This window comes from Gymnodraco acuticeps, unplaced genomic scaffold (genome assembly GCF_902827175.1).
Source record: "Gymnodraco acuticeps unplaced genomic scaffold, fGymAcu1.1, whole genome shotgun sequence".
Lineage (NCBI taxonomy): Eukaryota > Metazoa > Chordata > Actinopteri > Perciformes > Bathydraconidae > Gymnodraco > Gymnodraco acuticeps.
Window position 1 is genome coordinate 690,117 of NW_022991436.1, and position 23,019 is coordinate 713,135.

Below are 23,019 nucleotides of genomic sequence, written 5' to 3' on the forward strand. Positions count from 1 at the left end.
GTATTTACTATTAACATTGACTGATGCACAAAGGAGTGCTTCAGCCTGACTTTATTGAATCGTGGGACCCTGTGTCTTTGATAAAATGGTAGCAGTCCATATTTGCTGTTCAGAACATGGTTTGGGTCAGAGATGATGTTGTTGGACAGCCTCATTAGGTTGTTATGATAGGATGACTCTTAAAGTCTCTTTATATACCTGCAAAACAAAATTCTACTGAGTGTATGTTCTTTTCTACTGTCTTGGCACTCATTTTTTCATTTCATTTCAAACCTTTATTTAATCAGATTGGTCCCTTGAGATCATAGATCTCTTTTTCAAGGGAGACCTGCAGCATATAGGTTCCACATGAAACATAAAACAATAAAGGACATCATACATTATATTTACAGGATACATTTACATAGTTATAGACATTTACAAGTGCCCATAGTATCAACGAGCATTTCATTTAGCCTAGCTTTAAAAACATGCAGAGGAATGAGATTGCTCGGTTTCAATTCTTGCTGAAGATTGTTCCAAGCAAGTGGAGCTGCGCACATAAAAGCTGTCTTACCTAAGACAGTCCTTGCTCTTGGCACATCTAACAATACTACATCATGCGATCTCAGACAATAGCTGCTTGCAACTCTCTGTGTTATCAGAGAGCAGATATAATACGGGAGTTTTCCCAACAAAGCTTTATAAATAAACTAATGCTGTCAAAATTATCGCGTTAACGGCGGTAATTAATTTTTTGAATTAATTGCGTTAAAATATTTAACGCATGTGCAGAATGGCCCGCTCCATACATCCCACCAGTGGCAGCGCCAGGGTATGGCTGGGTAGGCTACACCCATACCAAGAAATGGCTTAGCCCCACCATGAAAAATGATGTTAAAGTAAGCAAAATAAAGTCCGCCAACTCGCGCGGAGTAAATTGCACAGACAGCAGTTAGTAAGATTGATTTCAGTAGCCACTTGTCTGGAAATACCGAAGACCAGAAACGGTTTTGAAAACTTTTGTCACGTAGTGATCGTCTTCTCAATAGAACATCTTTGATAATGTCTTCTGGCCAATCAGAATCAAGATAACGGCGTGGTGTTGTTGCAGGAAGTCCCGACGGAGAATACATTTGCTGTAGTACAGGGGTGCACATAACTGGTAAGCAGGTTATGTGCGTAATCTGAAATGCGTACCGTCACTTGTGTCACAAAGCACATTTGCGTACCGACGTACTTGTGAAGCTTTTCCAGAAGGCGGTTAGATCACCGGACGACAGAGTCGGTCTCCGTGTGCACAGACAGGGCTGCTGTTAACGTCGGTCTGTACAACGGAATTGTGCCAAAACTACGCCAACCGGCTGCGGAGGGAGACTCCCCCCCTTCACTGGAGAACTGCGCTAAAACAGCTGATCACAACGTTCACACTCTGTGGTCACGAAGTACTCCACTAGCCCCCCCCCGTCGACTTTCCTGAAGTACTCCCCGTTGATAGAAAACACCACGTAATGAATTAAGACTCCACGGTTTGATGATTGATAGGTGTGTGCTGTCTTTCATTTTGACACACATGTTATAATAAACATACATACGTATGTTAAATGGATATATCCGCCTTCTTTCATTTATCTTTCCATTCCCACAACAATATACATAAAGAAATGGCATATTTTGGACATAGTTCGAATGGTGATTAATCATGATTAATTAATTTTTAAACTGTGGTTAATCTGATTAAAAATGTTAATCGTTTGACAGCCCTAAAATAAACATGTACCAATGACTGAGCCTCTTTACAGTAAGTGATGGCAAACCTGCCTTGGCATACAGGGTACAGTGATGTTTTTGTGACAAATCTCAGTGCGCTGTGATAGGCGGCATCTAACTTGTTCAGGCAATGGGCAGGTGCATTCATATACAACAAATCACCATAGTCCAGCACAGGTAAAAAGGTCACAGAGAATAGCCTTTTCCTGGCCTCAAGCGAGAAACAGGACTTGTTTCTGAAAAAGAAACCTAGCTTCACCCTTAGCTTTCTAAGCAGGTTATTGACATGAAGTTTAAAAGTAAGACAATCATCAAGCCAGATACCTAGGTATTTATAACAGGCAACCACTTCAAGTACTTGTCCTTGCATAGTAACAACATCTAAAACAAGGACAAGATGAGATTTTTCTCATCTTGATATTATAGCAACTGTTTAACATCAATGAGGCACTTCTACTTATGAAGTGGTCAATACAAAGATAAATAAAAAATGGCCCCTAAATAAGTACTGCAAAAGCAAACCATAAATCCTTTGTCTATCTCGAGTCTCTGCATGTCTTTTTCCCCATTAACCTTGTTTTTCAGCCTGGATTCTGGAGTGTTAGCGCCTGGCAACAAGATGGTAATGTGTCCTCGCGCATTGACTTGCCGCTGTCAGGCATCAAGATGCCACCATTGTGTGGAGCGACACAGGAAACAATGGGTGCCAGTGTTTTGATGTGCGTCATACTCCGCAAGCGTGTGTTGCCAGCGGTTGCCAGTACGACTGATTCTGCTACTAAACTAGAGGGGAAATATAAACAATCTTTTATAATTCAGAACAGCTTGTCACTTAAATGAGCTGGTCCACCTTAAAAAGGTCCACCCTTCTTACATAAGCTTGAGGTAAAGTGGTCAGTAGCTTCCCGGATTCAATTTTATCATAAGGTGGCAAGCAAGACACAGGGACTTAGCTTAGCATGTTTCATGTACAAATAAACCTTAAACACACTGCCACTGCCACGTTCACAGCAATAACCTTAGTACTAATTTCCTATTTGATGTCACACACGCTTGCTTTCCTACTGCACACTTGGTAACATGTTAAAGTTAACTCTCGAAGACGTTTGCTACTTGAAACACATTTTGGATAGAAAACAACTTAAAAACATTTTCCTTTTTGTATTCCCTGATGCTTAGGCCCAGCGGGAATTGCAATACATTGGCAGAAAACCTAGAATAAGAGTGTGGACGTTATTAATATTGTGGTAACCACTGTCAAGTATCTTGTCTGTAATGACAGTGCAATGCATATGAAGTTCTTATAATAATTTCAGTTAGTAAGATACTGGACATTCATGACAGGGTTTGAACAACGTATTGGTTAACTGACCCTTCTTCAGAGCAGGCTAGCTGTGCAGGTTTACCATGGTGACTGACCCCAGTTAAACTTGAATCAGCTTATTGAAACAAGCTCAAAGGCATCCAGCTAAGTTGAAACCTTGTTGTCAGTAAACGGACTGCAGTTAGTTTAAAGTAGGGCTGGGCGATTTTTTCGGTTTTAACGATTAATTTGCATTTTTACTTTCCTACGGTTTGTGAAATGGCTGAACCGAAAAATCGCGATTTAAAAACATTTCTAGACTCCGCAGATTTGTTTTGCTTTAAGGGACTCCGTAGTAGCTTACTCTCTCACTTTCCAGAACGCGCACAAAACTCAGCCACATTGCCTGTGACTACCCGATCTGCAGCTCTGTGTACACATATATCACTTAAATTATTCAATACATCCTTTGTACTGAAGTATTCAAGAGTAAATAAAGTAAATAAAGTTTAATATAAATGATTTGCTGTGGCCAATTGTTTTCATTGCATTTACAGACCCGTGTAAATCTCTGATACCACCCAATGAATGCATTGACTTGCTTGTAGAACCACGCTACACAAAACAGATAGCAACACCTATACAAACTATTTTTTTTAAAAAGGGGCTACTGTATCGACCTATATAAAAGTATATAAATTGTTTTGTTTTTTCAAAATACCAAAAATATCTTGCATTTTAGCCATGCCTCATTTAGCTCCATTTGCTTTTTCCAGCGCTGTTTTTGCAGGGGGCTGACCACGCCCCCCTGCAGGAGAGGGGAGCGTGCTCTGAGATCAGCTGCTGGGCGGTCTGTAGAGGGGGAGGAAAAGAGATCTCCGTCCTCCGTGTTTTATTCTTATAGAAGTAAGAAGAGAAGTAATGGGGCAGAAACCCTCCTTTTTACGCAGCGGTCCAGACATAGACATCAAACGGCGACACATATTCAGTTGGCAGTTACTTTGGCATTAGGGCAGGGATATCTAGATACTTCCCAAGGTCTGACATCATGAAGTGTGCTACTTTTAAAGCAAGCAACGATGTTTTCAAATCTGTAATCAAAAAGCTCCTCAAAAACACTATCGAAGCAGTTCCTGCCGTTGCTACGTTAGTTCAAACAGTAACAACGGACTACTTTTCTTAGCGGATGCTTGTCAATTTAAATCAATACATAAAACTATTTTTTAAGTCAATAAAATCATTTTCTAAATCCATAAAAGCATTTCAATTAATATTGGGAGTCATGTCGTTACTTTGTTGAGAATGTGTCCATGTGTAATAAGCGGGATGATGTGCACATTGCATAATGTGCCTTCATGCCGATCTAGATCCCTCCGCAAAAAAAACAAAAAAACGGCTCGTTCGCGGGCGAGAGCCGGCTCCCGTTATTCACTTAAAAGAGCCTTGGTCTGGTTTGTTTAGAAAAAAACAGAAAAAAATCGAGGTTTAAATCGAAAATTGTCCATTAGTTAGAAAAAAAATCGCGATTTTATTGTTAGGCCAAATCGCCCAGCCCTAGTTTGAAGAGTACCTGATATGCTTTTTGGAGTTGTCCCTTTCCTGTTGTGTGTTCTTTAGGTTTGTGTGCATGTAAATGGTCTGCAAAGGCTACAATCCAAAAGTTCTCCCACTCTAAAAGACTAATACAACCCGTTTCGTTCTCGTGTAAACAGCGCCTAAGAGGCTGACCAATCACAACAGAACCGACCAGCTAACCAATCAGAGCACACTGGGCTCTGGTTTAAGACAGAGGGTGAAAATAGGTGCTGCATCACAGGCAGTATGAGAAAGATAAAGAGCTTTTTGAAAATTAAAGCAAACATTCACAGAGGTACAAAATACTTGAAATTATGAACTGGAACAATTATTATAATAATAGGGCCTCTTTATGAAATGCTTCAAATTTCAATTATTTTCCTCTCTGTCACTGACTGCTGCAAAACGAATGAGTCAACCTGCAAACGTTGTATTAAATTCTAGTGTTTAGTGCTTCCAAGGGTAAAATAAAAAGAGGAAAGAAAAGTAACATAAACATAACTTTATCTAGAGAACTCAAAAACAGAGACATCTAAACTAACTTAAAGTGGACCTATCATGCTATATTTGAAACATATATTGTAGGGCCATACCTAAAACATGTCTGTGAAGTTTTAAAAAAAAAATACCAAACAGATCATGCATTTTAGCCATGCCTCATTTCGCTCTATTTGCTCTTTTCCAGCCCTGTTTTGGCAAGGGCTGATTCTGCTTTTGTGGCAGACTACAGCGCCACTTACAGGCCTGGCATATGTACTACAGCGTCTCCAGCGCTTTCGAGCGGTCTCTCATTCCCCTGATAGGTGGAGAGTTGCCCATATAGGCGGAGCACCCCTTTTCTGACATCAGAAAAATTCAAATAATAATCAGCTCCGTTGCAGCCCCGTTTTTAGAGATTTGGGTATGGAGGAAAAGAGAGAGGGTTGTGTTTTCTGACACTTGGTGAGTTCCCTGACACACCGGGGACACATATTCATGTATAAATGACGTACAAAAGTGCATTTTGCATGATAGGTCCCCTTTAACAATGACTTAACCTAAGAATAAACCTCAAAGAGGATTGCTTGGACTAATTTCACCTGCTTAATGTGACATGCATAAAACTGTCCCAACACATAGAGAGCACGACCCCTGGACAAACTCCTCTTTCTCTCTGTCCCTGTTTCTGTTTGTCTCTCCAACCACGCTCCCAGCAAACAAGCTATCATTGTCTTATCATGCAACTGTACCACATACACACACACAAAACACACACACACAGTAGAGTTATAGCAGGCCTTGAATGGAACTGTAGGCCATTGTTTGGGGGGGAAGGACAGCGTACAGCGGACACCTCCTTACACACACAGACTTTCACTTTGCGTTCCTACCACTACCTAGTCAGTTCTCTATTACTCATTTGGAGTTATGAATGACTCTCTAAAATGCATGTTACTGCCTCAGAGTCGCCTCTCAAATACATTTCCCTTCACATTATAGTAAATGAAATGCTTCTCCACATTTGACTTATAATCACACAACAATTTCTCTCACACACTGACTCACGATCAGTGTTGGAACTAACGCGTCACAAGTAACGCGTTACTGTAACGCCGTTATTTCTGGCAGTAACTAGTACTCTAACGCATAACTTTTTTAATTCAGTAACTCAGTTACCGTTACTACATGGTGCGTTACTCCGTTACTGCGTTAGTTTTTTTATATAGTCAACAGCCAGGCGAACAGAGATGAGAATTGTACTTAAGTACAGTACTTGAGTAAATGTACTTAGATACTTCCTGTGTCACATGCGGAGACGCGCTGTGGGCGTGTTTGTGTTGTTTACTAACAAGACTATCATGGCGGCGGCGGAGCTCAAGTCTAGTTTCTCCACCTGGTTTCTGTTAAATGTAAGTTGTGTCTTGGCGGGTCAAAGATCCTATCTACTGCCCAAACCAGTCATTCAAATCTCTTAAAACATCTGCAAAAACAACATGCTGGGACGAAGCTAGTAGCTAAGACCACAGAGACTCAGCCGACGCCACTCCACCTCCACCTAAGCAACAGCGGCTGGATTTTAACCAAGGGACTGCTGGCCAGGGAAAAGTTGATAAAGCCATTGCACGGTATGTTGTAGAACACATGCAGGCTATTGCTACAGTGGAGTCACCCGCTTTCAGGGAGCTAGTTAGCATGATAGCATGTCCGGGCGGCACACGGCATATGGGACGGAAAACTTGTTCTACCTGGAGAAAGAATATACAAAAATGGAAAGCCAGCTAATATCGATGCAATCCAGATTGCATATAATGCATGTCAAGTTGATCAACAGATTGTATTATTCTCCAATGCAATAACAGTACTGAAATGAAGGCTATAAGGGCATTAATGGGAGCCCATTTTTCAAGTAACAAAAACGTTACTTTTCACAGTAACGCATTACTTTTTGGTGTAAGTAACTAGTAAAGTAACTGAGTTACTTTTGACATGAAGTAACTAGTAATGGTAACTAGTTACTGGTTTTCAGTAACTAGCACAACACTGCTCACGATGCAATAAATAATTCCATCACTCACTCCAGTGTAGAAGTGAACCAATCCCAAAAAGAGGCTTCCCAACCTAAGTATTATTCTGCAATATTTATCGCTCCATTGGAGAGGTTTCATAAACCAGAATATTCAGTGGCCTGGAGCTGGGGCTCTTTGTTTTCTTTCACCCATTGTAGCTCTCATTACTTCAATAGGATTTTTTTAAAAGTTTGAATTATTATGAATGTATTTTTTGACTCAATTACATTTGAACTGATGTGTTTGACCTTTTAGATGTGGGATTTATTTGTATGTTTCTTCCAGTGCTTACAGACAGCTTGATTACCCCCATTCCTACATGAAAAGAACAAAGAGCAATGCAAGTATTTGAAATTAATCAATCTTTTTCTATCTTGTTTTGCATGTCTGTTTGTAGCTGCACTCGTCAGTATTCAACAGAACATTTTGCTCTACTTTGGAATCCAATTTGTGGTTTTGGAAACACGTTCAACACGCAGACAGGTATTTGCAATGACAAAGTACTTCTTAACCAACTTTCCAATGCCTTTCTGCTTAGTGAGATTCTGCAGAAAATTGATGCTTAAACATTTGATATAGACTGTTAATGTGTTTATTTTATGATTAAAATGGAGCACTTAGCAGCTTAAAAGCGAGATCTTTTCGTCAGGAGTCGGTGGAGACCAAAACCAGAACTAAAAGGAGATGGCATATCCAACTGACTTTTGCCATGTCACCAGAAACGTAACTCCAAATAAATGCTAATGTTTCGCTGCGTCTGCTGGAGTGGCAATGACACATCAGCCATATACATTTTATAGGATGATATGGCAATGTTGTTTTTTCAGGTTTTTTGCTGCCCCACGTGTCCAATAGGGGTCCATTAATGCAGCTTCAAATCGTATAGGTGAGTAGGCTATAAGAATATAGGCTATAAGCATTTAAAGAAATATTTTAGACCAAAATGTATAATTTTAAAGAAATCACTTCAAGCTTTGGATTGTTGCAATATTCTTACATGAAATGCAATTTTAGTCAACTTTTTACAGATTCATTATGTTGTAAAGCGAAGGTGATAGTGGCGTGTGTGTATGTGTAAGAGAGAAAAAGAGAGGGATGACGATGATGATGGGATATTGGGTGAGACAGCTGTTGCACTCTGAGGGATTAATACAATCTCTGCACCCACAATCCCCTGCTCCAGCATCCACCACCTATCCCTCTCTGAACCCAGCCTTCTGCTACATAATCATCTCATCCTCCCAAACACTGAAAGCTCCTCACGCAACAGCCACAGTTTGGCATGAAATCAAACACATAACTGTACCATGACAACACAAGAGAGATTTGGCGGATGTGTGTGTGTGTGTGTGTGTGCGTGCGTGCGTGCGTGAGTGCGTGCGTGCGTGTGAACCATGACCTAAATTAAATGCCATCATCCCCCCATCACTGTGCTACAGAGAGAAGCAGTAGCGGGAACGTTATGTGATTACTTTGTCCAAAACTGGCAGAATTTATAAACAGTTGTTTTTACAAAAACACAAACTACTTGCTCTGCTTCATCCTCATGGAAGTACTCCCTCGCCTCTTAATAGCTAGCGGTGGCAATAGAGAGACCAAAACATACTTGGCCATAGCAAAATGATGGGAGAGTAAATTATAGGGATTTCACAATACCTGAAATTATGTGGTCGAACCAATACTAGTGATATTGGATATTCTGATGGCCAATTTGATTCCACTGTAAATTCTAGTTTATATTTTGGAGGAATAATCCCCTTTCGAAACCTGTATTTATTTAACTTTCATCCAAAAAACTAAACAATTAGCAGATTAAATGTGAACACATTGTGATAACTTTATATTTGACCTTCCCCCATAAAATGCATTCAAATGATACACGATTTGCTTTTAGCTCATCGTGAGGTTGAACACACGAGCCTTGCGGTGAAAACAGCCAGTTATGTTTAGTTTCTATGGTTACATCCTCTGCTAGCTTGCGGCGCTACATACAGCGGTTATCTGATTGGTTGTGCATCGAAAGGTCAGCGGTAACTACGTCAAAGTTAAAATGATTGAGTGCAACCCTCGGCGACAATTTTGGAGTTCTATCAATAGAAACACAATGGCAACACCAGCGCAGATCCGTTTTACCACATATCATGAGAAAGCAGCTCATACTTATTTTAACTTAATACAGTTGAAACGTTACCAGCTGCTCCTGTGTTGTAAACAACGTACGAAATATCAGGGAGAAAAAAGTGAGTTTTCTGCATACTTTCTAATTAAAACGCATTGAGAGGAACTAGTCTTTAGCTCCCTGGTACATGATACCGGTACTGTAGAAAAAAAAACAAGTACCATCAGGATTTTGGCTTTGAATTGGTACCAAAGTGTCGGTTCTTGTGACATACCTTGTACAGCAGAACGAATGCAGCACAACTTGGAAGTTAAAGCAGTGCTTTCTTTTTCTTCTTTACTATATTTTCCCTATAATCATACAGCGCCAGACAACAACACTACCAACTTTTTTCAAGGTGCCATTAAGCAAGTTAATAGACCTCCATTGTCACTGATGGATGTTTCTAGAGATAATCACTCGTGAATTAGCAAAGAAAGTATGTATAAGTATGTACAAAGTCAGAGTTCAGGCTGTGCTGATCTCAGCATTATACAAGTTGGCTTTTAAGCTGATCCATGGGTCAGTTGAGCTCAGTGATGAGTCACAGTACAATACGTAAGTCTGTGCCAATCGATTGCATGGTAACAGTGATTGGAGAGGTCAGTGGGGGCAGAATCAAACCCAAAAATCCAATCTCTGGTGAGTTTGAGAACATGTTTGACGCAACATAAAATGTGATTTCTAGCTAGTTGGCCAAATCATGTATAATTTCTTTTTAGCATTAGTCAACATAGAATCTTTGTTATTTGCTAGTTTGTATAAGGATATTATAATGTAAAGTAGCATACTTTTTTCCCCAGCTAAATATAATCATAATTAATGTATGTGCAAGAGAGCCCTTTGGCCTGAGCAACAGTGAAGCTCATCACTGCTTTTGCAGCACTTTGAGTGTCTCAGCCGCTCTGAATTCACTGAAGCAGCAAGTGGCCAACACTGCAGCTTTCAGTGTTGTTGTTCAGTCTACTGGAGGATTCACAAACAGTCAAAGAGATAGAGAAGCATCGAAACAGGAGAACAGCCAGAGAGAGAGTGGGTGGCAGGCACAGAATAACAGGGTGGGTTTGTGGTCATGTCATCCAAAAATAGGTCATCAATAGGAAGAGGATCGTTCCACATTTGGTTCGGGAATTTGGTTTGGATCACCAGTGACAGTCAAAAATAAGGGGCAGTCAAATTGTAACTAGGAATATTCATAAGGCTCAAAACCAACTGTATCTTTACCAGGAGTCACTTTATTCTCTGTATCATAAAGCCTGCCTCTTCAGATAATTAACTGTACATCAGATAGACGGATCTGTGCCTAAGAAGCTAAAAGATTGTCCATGTTTTTAAAGTTAGTTTACATAAGCTAGTTTTGCCTGACACTTATGTGAATGTCACTAAAACTTGACAAAACATATAGAATAACCTGCATTTTAAAGTATTTGTATATCCTTTTACAGGGTTTTGTCTAAACCGTGTAACAGGGGCGCTGCGGCCTCTTACTTTCGGCGTGCGGCCTCTTACCAAATACTGATCTTAAAGTGATGCCAGAAAACAATATTTATGTTTGTCAAACACGGTATAAAATATGAAAATGGTGTCAAGTAGACCTTCAGACAGCATAGACAGCTTCTATTTTTTACGGAGCTCCGAATAAAAAGGCATTGCTGTCCGGTCGGTCTGCCGGTGGTGGACGAGAGGCAGGCAGCAGGCTTACTTAAACTGTGATTTATCAATTAGATTGTTTCTTTTATTGTCCTTTTTTCTGTAGAGGAAGTAAAGGACACGTAACTCAGGATTTATTTGTTGTTGGAGGTGCAATATATGAGTCAGCAGCTTTAAGACATGAAGAGACTATTATTCTTTGCTTTGCTCTAATGCATTATTTTTGTCAGATAGTGGGCGGGGCCGTAATTTGGGCCGGAAGTGGCGTTAGCGCCCTCATTACTATATTTTTCTATAAAAACCCCTGTTCTTATATGTTAATGCTTGAATGTAGACACGTACAGCAGTATCACTTAAAAAGGTCAGGTGTTATGCACAACCTGATGTTGTTAACATTCTTAGTGCAGCTATGAATTATCCTCTGAGTCTGCACTTCACAACATTGTAGCACCTTTCAACTAATTGTTTTGGTATATTCTCACCGCTTGTCTCGTCTATTTATAAACCTTTCCGATCCATGTCACGCCATGATTGACCAGCGTTGGGGAGTAGAGAAAAGTGCAAGGGTTTAATCTTCTTTTTCATTTAATCAACAACAAAAACAACTGCAATAAATAGAATTGTTTAAGAATTTGGGAAGTTGCCATAATCCGTTGGGAGGATCTTTTCCTTTAAGTGTCAATGTGATGTTTACTATGACAAGGCAAGCAGACGAAAAGGATAATTGAGTAGCCTAATTTAGTAAGGAGCTTAGAATCTCCATTAGCATGCAGAGCGGTCAACTCTTAAAGAGACCATCATGTCAGTCGAATTTGTTTAAATCCAAGCTAGAGACATGCTGGAGAAATTGCCTCCTGCTTTTCTCCTTTAACTAGTAAATGATAATGATAGTAGGAGGAAGTAAGTATAGATAAATATATTTTATGGATGATGTCATGAGAAAATACTCATCTATAAGGAAATGCTCAACCAAGGCTCACGGCATCTCATGTGTTAACAACATTCTGTCATGGCTGCCCAGCCAGTCGCCATGGTGACTCAGCAGCTCCTCGCTGTCTGCTTCTTGATGAGCAAACTCCGACACACACACACACACACAAAAACAGCATGTCTCTGAGGAGCAGCAGTTTAGATTACTGCTGACAACACACTGTGTCTCCACACACACACACACACACACACACACACACACACACACACACACACACACACACACACACACACACACACACACACACACACACACACACACACACACACACACACACACACACACACACACACACACACACACACACACACACACACACACACACACACACACACACACACACACACACACACACACACACACACACACACACACACACACACACACACACACACACACACACACACACACACACACACACACACACACACACACACACACACACACACACACACACACACACACACACACACCACACACACACACACACACACACACACACACACACACACACACACACACACACACACACACACACACACACACACACACACACACACACACACACACACACACACACACACACGGCGTCAGAACATGAGAGCAGATAGTCAGCTTATTCAAAAGACTGATGACTTACTGTGCAAATCTGTCAAATGTGGCACTGTGCTCTGTTTTTAAAGTGAGAGATGATCAAGAAAAGGAAAAAAACTCTAATGGAGACCAAAGAATGGAAGTAAAATGAGAACAGTACAGGATCTGTAATAAATAACACTGCATCTTCATTCTTCCTCTGACTGTTTTTACACTTGTTTCTTTGTAAAAACACTCAATGGTTTTCAAAACACACATCTGCCATGCACAGTTCCCCTTTATCAACTTTTAACTAAATGAATTGTGCAATGTTTCAAAACAAATCCCAACAAGAACAAGAAATATACTTCTAGAAAAAGAATCAATAAATGTATTCTTATTTATGTCAATGATTACCACTTCCACATTTACAGTAAAGGCTCTACCAATGCAATAATGTATTGTGAACATACAGGAAGTAGTTGCACCCTTATCAATTTCTTAAAAACACTTGACTTCTTGTCTTTTTAGCCAAGTAAAGGATGGATAAAAGGCAAGGCGGAGTTTATTTTTGACAGCTTTGATTCTTATTTGTTCTAAAGCTAAAAGATAAGTACAGTACCGAATGTGTACACTGTACTTAAAGGTGCATCCATATATGTTCCTTTACATATTTATAACCAAAAAAGAGAACCCTGTCTCTCCCAGTACCCCCAGACTGCACCAGTCTTAAAGAAAAATGACTTGTGTAGTTTATTTGTGTGAAGGAGAGTGTGGGAGGAGAGACAGCATGAACATAGGAAGCAGGAAAGAAAGCAAAAAGGAGCAGATGGACACGGCTAAGGGCTGTATGTGTCCTTTGGAAATCAAATGTAACAAGTCAATGTCCTTTGCTCAGAGTTTCTGAGGGCAAGACCTACAATTTGAAAGGTAACACAGCATTTGGTCAGAGGTGGTAACTTATGGTAGTTCTAGCATGTTGTCTCAACATTTAAGTCAATTATTTGTATAAAAGGGCAAAACCTTTCAGGAAAATAAGTACTTAAAAGGCTGGCTGGCATGACAGTATATAACTCAAGAAAATGCCCAAATCTATTCTTTCCAGTAGATGGAACATTTTAAATCTTTTCAGTTCTCAGAATCTTTTTGCTAGGTGTCAGTAAACTGTGCCTGGAAATATACAAACCGACATGTACTGTACTGTACTGTACTGTGTCAGGTCTGATCTGAATCTCTGCCATCAGCAGCACAGAAAAGACCTTTTCTAGTTTCAAATCACAAACACACACTGATGGAAGCTTGCTGGAAGAGGATAATAACAAAATACACAGCCGTCCCATCCTCCCTAGCTCTGATGTACCATATGATGTCAGAACAGATCTGAATCTCGCTTTCCTCAGCAGGAGAGAATGACCTTTGTTGTTTCCTCTGAACTCTTTGATCTGTTTACTGCGTCACGTACAGGTCATGTCATTCAAAGGGCTCTTTAAACCAGCAGCGCAAAATGCTCGTTATGTGGAAACAATATTGAAGAGAAGGCTCCGTAACACATTAAAGACATTATGGTATAGCACAGTATTTGTTTGGTAGCTATTGTTTTAATAAGTTTCATGCAAGGGGTATAGAAACCAATGTGAAACCAGAACCTTTTGTGCCAGAAAAACAACAACAACCTACTTACTTTTGTAACAATACAAATGGTCAAGAACAAAAAGTTGATTGATAATGAAGAATCAGTTCTGATAATGTATACTAGGGATACTTGTGGATTTATACAACCACCCTCTAGCAACTTCTCCTTTTTTTAATATGTCACCAGTCAAACAGATTGCACCCTACTGTTCTTATAAGGCCAATTCCCTAAGACGGACAACCCTAATCATAGTCATTGCATTGAGTATTTTGTGGAAGAGCTTCTGATAGCCTGGTTATGATCTCAAACATTTGGCAATGTAGGCATGGCTTTACTTGCTTGTACAAATATATTTGATCTTATTCATAATGCAAAGAAAAATGTAAAAGCTGAGAAAAGCTAATATCATAAGTGTATTCTGAACTAATTTCATGCATATTTTTAGCAAGTCATTGTGGCACAAATGAATTCCTTTTACTTGGGATGAGTATCTGGCCAATCCAACCTTAAGGACTCAAGTCTGTACTCCTGGGAATGTGCATACATACGATTCCATGAAACAGCCACCAAAATGTAGGTTGAAGCCCTGGTGTAGGGAAGATGCATGCTTGGTTTTTGTTAGCGTTTGTATTTGAAGCATTTCATTCCGATCCCTGAGTGCAGGATGATTCATTCATAGTTTGTTGGTATTTTCCAGGAAATTACTATTAAATATCAATAAGAATACCAACTGAAGGACTTTTTTGTCTTTGATGGGTCAGATGGTAGGTGACAACCAGTGCAATACAATAAGAAAAGACTTAACCATATCTTTTTGGATTGAATGGGAACATTCGGGAAAGCCCACATTTCTGTTGAATGGCAAAACTCTGTCTCAAAAGCAGCTTTGATTGAATGAGTGAAGTCTCACCAAACAAGATTAGTGAACTGTTGGGCAGGCCTTTCATTTCCACAAAGGTCATTCACTTTGAACCAGGCAAGATCACCATGGTAACCACAACTGAAGCAGGGGTTTGTTCAAGTTGTTGCTGTAGGACAGGGATGGGCAACTTTGATGGTGGTGGGGGCCACATCATTGATGTACTGGCCACCAGGGGGCCACAGATTCACTTGGAACACACACACACACAACAATTCCATGTGTTGTATGTAATTATTAACAAATATACTAAGTCTGACATTTTCATTGACATTTTACAATCAAAGGGAACATCCCCAAAAAATGGGAACATCCTCTAATAACCTCACTAAACAAATATCAGTTCACAGAAATGTTATTTCATTTTTACAAGTGGCATGTTTGTATTGAACAGGTTATTAAATAGTGGAAAAAAACTATTTTAAACTATTGGAAAGCACGGAAAATGTGTGTGTATTGAGATTAACGATTAGATGACATACACATGAAGTCATGAACACTAACCCAGACATTAGTTGTCTAACTTGAACCTAAAACACTTGTAGCCAGTCTCTGCATTCCCCTTATTCCACAATAAGGGGAATGTCAACACAGACACCTGTCAGCCCGCACTCTGCTGTTCCTCAGCGCCACTCCCCCTCCCTCCCGCTGAAATTATGAATGAAAAGCGTAGTAATCATAGATAACACGGCAGGGTCCGTGACAGTTTGTTTTCATCTGATTTCAAATAAACAAAGTCTTGGTTTTAAGAATATTAAACTTGTTTCGCCAAATTCAGATGATAAAAACAACTTTTAAGCTTGTAAAGGCATAATTACAAGAGGCAACTTAACGTCACAGCAGGCATAACAACAGCCGGTGTTTCTTGTGAGGGTTTCCCTGGGAAACAAACACAATACACACAAATGCGTCACAGATTATTTCGCGGTATTTGAAATCATCTACGCAGCTCGCGACGTAACTAGGAGTCTAGTGGACGGTATCAGTACTACAAGTAAAAAAAAAAGAAAATTTAAATTTTTATTTTTTTATTTATTACGTTGTTTATAAATTAATCTGAGGGCCGCAAAAAGAGGAGGTGGGGGCCGCATGCGGCCCGCGGGCCGCCATTTGCCCATCCCTGCTGTAGGACATAGCAGGGTCTTCAAATATATCTATGGAAGACAATACACTACACAAAATCTCCTCTGAGTTAGTTGATAGTATCACGGTCTGTTTGCAGAATGATGCCTAAACAGAGTGTCCAAATGTTACTTTCATTTTCTCTAATTATGATTTTAATAAATATTTCAGGCCTGTAGATCCCACTGTAGCAATACAAATGGCTACTAACAGATAGTTCATGGTTTACATAATTCTCTAGGGTCATCAATAATTAATACAAATTTCTAGTGCACATTCAATCTGGTAACAGATTTCACCCATATTTGTTGTCAGCACAGTGTGAGTCTAACTTAACAATGTTCACAGACTCAAAGATGTCCCACTGCCCTGATGAGTCCTCATTACAAGGCAGGGATGGGACTATTACTTTGGCATTGACACTATTTGCAGTTTGCCTCTCATTCAATATTGTGACACTTACTAACATGAGAAAATGGTCACCATATGAGCATCCCAATACAGTATGTGTCATCCCATATTTAAAATGTCGATTCATCTAGGTCTTGAAATTTCTGTTTACATTGCTATTACAGAAAGTTAATGGATCCTGTAGTTAAGAACAATAAAGAGTTTAAGCTGAAAGGCACTTAATAGACATCTGTAGAGTAAGATGTAAAAAATGCATGAACATAAACATCCATTCTTTTCAAATTGACGATTCAAAGTTGCATTGATTTCTTTAGCCACTAGCAGTTTAATGGTCACCACCAGATAGCTGTGTTTGTTGTTTGTAATGTCTGCTGCAGCTTGATACTAGCGGGAATATCTTTGTATGGATGGAGGGTGCTATCCGCGTCACTTGGCTCCTTCATATAGCCTGGCTTGGTATTGGGCAGAAACACTGGGAGATATCTTCATTTTTTACCCCAAGGTATTACGTAACCTTTCACTTAACAGGCCACTATTATGGCTTATAAATTGCCTCGGGGGCTACACCACCATTAGATCACATAACTACTGCAGTGACTCTGCTTGGCTGACTTGTTGACTCACTGTATCACTGGAGAGTATACACATTTCTAGTTACATTTGATTATTATAACTGACAATGCTATATAGTAAAATCACAGTGAATGTTTGACTAGTTGGGTTGATGGTTTGTTTAATTACAAACCCAAATGACTCTGAATCCCTGACTTACTGGCAAATGGACTGAAAATGTTGGGTATACCTGGTAGCATGACCACTAGCCTGACTTTCTGCCTGCTTGGCTGGTAATCTGAGAGGGATTGCATGTAATCCCATCAATCTCTGATGCAGAAATCACAACGGCGATGCATTAGATCATCTCTGGTAATCCATCTCCTGCTTGTAGACTTTGGCCCATTGAGCCTGTCTTTTTCTACTAAACTCAAGTATACCGGATGCAGGATCCATGGGTCTGAGTTCCTCCAAATCTTTATTTCACTGTAAACAGTTCATCCAATATCCCAAACCCATTAGTTGATCAGTCATGATTAGCCCCTAGAATGGAAAATGCCAGGGGTTATGGATGTTCCAGTAAAGCCTCTCCCACAGCACATTGGCCACTTAACATCATATAAGACTCAGTTTACCAAGATCAACTCTACCAAACCAGAGTTGATAAGTTTTAGGTTCTGAGTTGATCTCAAAACTTACCATGATCTCTCTTATTTTTCACAAAGCAGTTATATTTTTTGTTTAGTCTGTAAAGTAGAGTAATGTGGCCACAGAAGGAGGACAAATAATACTTAAGTTAAAACATTTCTTAGCTGACAGCAGTTAGACTGTACATTGACATTCATTTACACCTTGACTTAACATTTGCTTCACGTTCAGTCTGAACACACCTTCACTCATACAGAATGACAGAAGCAGAGACGCGCATTTAAAAGGCGATGGTTAGGCAAAGCTCAAGAGGCAAAACGTGTCAACCCCAAATAGATCCATCAGCACAAAACATTGTAACTTGGCCTATTGTCATTTTTTCCAAATTCCTGACCAGACCCCAAAGTTGCTACAGATACCAAACATGTCAGGTTTATGTGATTTTTTGCAATGGTGCAGCCATGTAGCTTCAGTAATATTTAGCAATAAGCAGATACAAAAAAGACACTCTGATGTTTACATAAACTTTAGAGCCACTTCTATCTAAAGCAACACTAGGTTACTTGTTTTGCCTTATACCGTATTCTTTGACATGTTGACTTCAGGGAATAAACACCCTGCCTTGTCACAGTGGTTTATGAAGTTTCATTTAGGGTCAGACAGCTTAACTAGTTGATTTAGAAATTCTAACCTCTAACTGCTGCTAATATTTGTCACTGTCAACGAATATGCTGTTAGCTCAGTCAGCCATGCAGCCATGACTGGGAATTTTGAGCAAAGGGGGAGTGTTGTTGTTTTTAATGCTAGTACAGAAGCTTTGGACCGCTGGGATGAGGAGGTTTTCAGGAGGAATGCTAGCAAGAAGGGATAGCATCTTAGTCATATTAGTAGCTTGCTATGTCTTAGTTGTTGCCCTTGCTTTATGTTTGGCGGATCTGCAAAAGTTATCCACTTGCTAATTCAGATCACTACTTAGCCTAGAGTTATCCTAACAAATGCATGTTTAACACTACAACTGTCCATTTGAAGATAGCAGTACATAATGTAATTGCACACTGTAGGGGTGCTAAATCACTATTTCCGACCACTACATCATGTTGCTTTAAGGGAATTTTAAAGAAGGAATCAGGATGTTCCTACTCAACTCGTATTGCTACACCTTGTCTGTACTGTGGTAGCTCAAATATGCATGACTGTACGATGCATTCATTTATTTTTCTTCAAACACAACACATTACATTTCAAATGTGACATGTTAGACTGAATAGGCTACCAAAAACAAAAACAGCCAGAGAGAGAAATACCTTAGATGGATGGAACAATGTGTACTAATCCACTCAGAGACAGAGGATGCAGTATGTGAGTCTCTATCCATGTATGTGTATGTAGGGTGGGGAGGATGGGTAGGCCTAATATTGTACGATAGGCTTAGGCATTATAGAACATCCGATTTTTCATGAAGACTCTGTAACATCGGAAAATAGGCATTATATAACAACGCCTTGGCTGATCTGGAGCTGCACCTGCTGCCTTTGAGAAAACTATACTCCTGTAGTAAATGTTATAGAGACACATATCACCAAAAGCATGGTTTATAGGATACACGAGTCCCACTTGGGACTATTTAATAGGCAGTCTTTAAAAGTCTACAATAGCATTGGATGAATTGAGGCTACTATACACTCTTGAATGATTACTGAAGAGTACTATGGGCGCGTGTCGCGACAATAAACGAATAAGTGTATAAGTGCTATAGTCTGGTGATTTTTCAGCATGAGGGGTGCACCATCCCGACTGCGGCACCACCATAACAAAGAGACATGAATCCGCGGAGTCTGCATGAGAGGCAGAGATCCCCCTCACACGCCCACTATCTTCAGCCATTGTGATGGGAAACACCGTGCACCACAATGTCGAATTGTATGTCCGCCATATAAAAAGCTAAATATAGGCCCATATCCATGCCACTGCAGTGCGAGACCTAAATATCGGTATAATTATGAATGTTAACATTCATGCAGATATGCACGAGGGGATGGCGCAGCACAGGGATACAGTACAAAGCAAACAACGTTTATCACTCAATGACACATCGTAAATCAGATAAACTAATTGTAAAAATCTGCTACTCACCGTTTTGATGTGTTCCGTTACTGTCAGAGCGTGTGTGTGTGTGTGTGACAGTCAGAGTGTGTGAAGGTGAAAATCTCCCCACCTTTCGCTACTTGCAGAGCAGACTGGTGCCAGGTCTCAGATATTAAGTCCCGCCCCTGCCAAGCGGCTCACCCAATCAATATCCGGGAACAGCAAAAGGGTCTACTCATCTGAATCTGATGCTGCTGCCTTCAAGTGCTGCTGTAAATGTGAAACTCTAGTTGGATATGCTCATGGATTTGCAAAACACATTACAGTAATTCACAGAAATAACATCTAATTTCAAACATTGGCTCAAGTTCTTCAAATATTAAGACAGACAAATACATATAACATATAACTTAACACAAATATATGCAAAAAAACTAAAGTAGCAAACATCTAATCGTTAAGAATTGTCCTCATAGATAAGACATTACTTATCTAAAAGCAGTTCGTTTTGGGCAACTTGACATTACTTAGGCCATGGGGAGTATGGAACATGGTCATCTGTGAGCAATGTTCTGGAGACTAATTCAGGAAATGATCATCACAATTGGTTCAAGTGTTCCATTACCATAAAACAAAAATTACACTTAAATTAAAACACTAAAGTGTTCGCAGTGGACTACTATTGATAGAAACATATATTTGGATCAAAGAGCAAGGCAAAAACCACATCATAACTCTTCAAAATGAATCAAATGCTAGTTTAGATTTGAAGCACACACTTCATCTAAACTCCTCTAGATGTATTATACATTTGAGGGGTCAACTGCCTTTAAATAAATATATTGTTGTATTACCTACTTACATAGGGCTTATAGCATGAACCAATGTAACATACTACAGCTGTAGAAAATGTCAATCCCTAAATAGGCCTTTAAAATACATAAATGTAACCCGACAGAACAGCACAAGCGACTAACAAGTTTAAGATGTTCTGTGGATGCATTTGTGATAACAACTCATATTTGCAAACAGTTGTATCTCTTTCCACGTTCAGTTTGATGCTTAGCGTATTAATGGAGCAAACTCAATGACCATCAGTTGCAGGCTGATGAAGCTAGCTAGATGACTGACTGGCTGTTTGTATGGCAGCCATTTCTATAGGATTATCTCGGATTATGGCTCCCATTTGATTTGGTGGTTTTGTTTATAATCTCTCAAATATTGCATACAGTCAACAGTACAGAAGGCACAACATCACATGCAGTGAAATAGCTGTAACTGTATGAATATCCATCGCAGTGATAATCAAGAACGTTGTCCATCAACAAATATTGACTTGTTCGGTTTTAAAATACCAATGCAGAACATTTTGTGTATCCTTTTGGATGGAGCGTTGATCAGACATTGTTTGAGTTTGTTTTCTCAAAAATGTTTTGTTTTAAAGTATTGATTGTTATTTTAATTGACTGAAGGAGTAAACATTCTTAAACCCCCTTGATGGAATTATAAATATCAGATTACTTTTCTAAAAATAAAGACTTATCATTAATTCAGGTCAAACCTCTGGACTGTGATTTGTCAGAAAACCTAGGCCTGTTGAAAACTGCACTTTTATGCACATCCGTTTTTCCTTGAAGTGGAGGTATTTTGTTTACTACACGCCTGCAGATGCAGCAGCTCTGGATGACTCAAACTGGAGGGCGTGGCAGCGAGTCTGCCATCTTCATCAGGTTCATGCAGAGGAGGAGTCATAGTGCTTTCTCTTCATTCACATCCTGCGTCACTGCCTGTCCTCTCCCCAGTTTATCATCCGATCCACCCTTCCTTCTCTCCTGGTCTGAGTGTTATTTAATAATCTGCCTGCCTGCATCATCTCCCCCTCCCTCTCTCTATTTCTTTCTATCATCAGCCTCCTTGTTACCTGTCGGGCACAAACTCAATCTGTCACAGCATATATCCTCTCTCCTCTTCATCACTCCTCTCATGCTGTATCATCCCTGCTTCTTACTCTTTTCCACTCCTCTTATCACTCCAAGGCTTTCCAGAGATTCTCCCTTGGATTTCTTCTTTAAATGAAAGAAAAAGTAGAGCATTCAATCAATTAGTCTTCCTATACTGACTCTTTACAGCTAGTAATTGCTATATTCACTTCCACACTGGTATAACAAATAAGCACATCTGATAAATGTCCTCAATTGATGTCACTTAAGTCAGCCTCAGTCTGCTGGAGGCTCGCTCTATCTAGGCTACATCAGCCAGTCCTGAACAGAGTATCTGGCCAAAGTGTTAGCATTGAGTTGCATTGTGGTTAATGTAGGTGTCAGGATTTGCCAAAGAAGAAGAACATGTCACTAATAAATTATAGCTCACCTTCTGCAACAATTTTGACACTTTCTTTAAATAGGATATTAGTCATTTTCTAAGAGGGAAATCAAGATATACATGTTGGTACAATCTATCCAAAAGTTGTTGATACACTTCATGCCAAAACAAAAATATCTGAAGGAAAGGTCAGAGAAGTCTGTAGGATACATCTTCTGGAGATCATGAATATTATATATGCATAATATCACGATCATTCAACATATAGTTGTTAGAGGTATATCAGTTTGGATCAAAGTGGTGGACCAACAGTCTGCCAATCACACAACCACAGACTAGTAACGTAGTCTATAATGGTGGTTGTCTATTATTGTTTCCATATGTAATTGTTTTCCTTTTTAAAGTAATTGGATCGGGTTGAACAGTGGTAATAAGACAGATGTTTGGTGGCCTTCTTTATACAGTATGTGTGTCCTTGAGTCATCCTCTCTGCTCCATATAGCACATGCATAAAACAATCTCTCATACAGCTTGATGGCCTCTTCACCCTGTTAATGGGAACACATCTAATATTGGATTTATATGTGTGATTCATGGATACTAATGGAAACTCTCATCAAACATTGGACCCATAATATCACAATGTCATCACAGTATGAGAAACTGTGTCAACACTTTAAAATCAATGTTATGCATTGTCACAAGTTAGACACTTCTATTATTGTTTGTTTGGTGGCTTAACTAAACTCTCCTGTCATTTCAGATCCCGCCTTCCTCCAGGC

The 23,019-nt window shown here is 39.7% G+C and overlaps 1 protein-coding gene across 6 annotated transcripts in view; it reads right to left on the bottom strand.

Annotated features, from left to right (window-relative positions):
* The window catches only part of map4l (microtubule associated protein 4 like), a 99,617-nt gene extending 79,513 nt beyond the window's left edge, over positions 1-20,104 (bottom strand). For all 6 annotated transcript variants that reach the window (XM_034196234.1, XM_034196238.1, XM_034196237.1 and 3 more), the window contains exon 1: positions 19,964-20,104. The gene's annotated coding sequence lies outside the window, so the exon portion shown is untranslated. The remainder of the gene's footprint in view (positions 1-19,963) is intronic.
* Between the last annotated feature and the right edge of the window lie 2,915 nt (positions 20,105-23,019).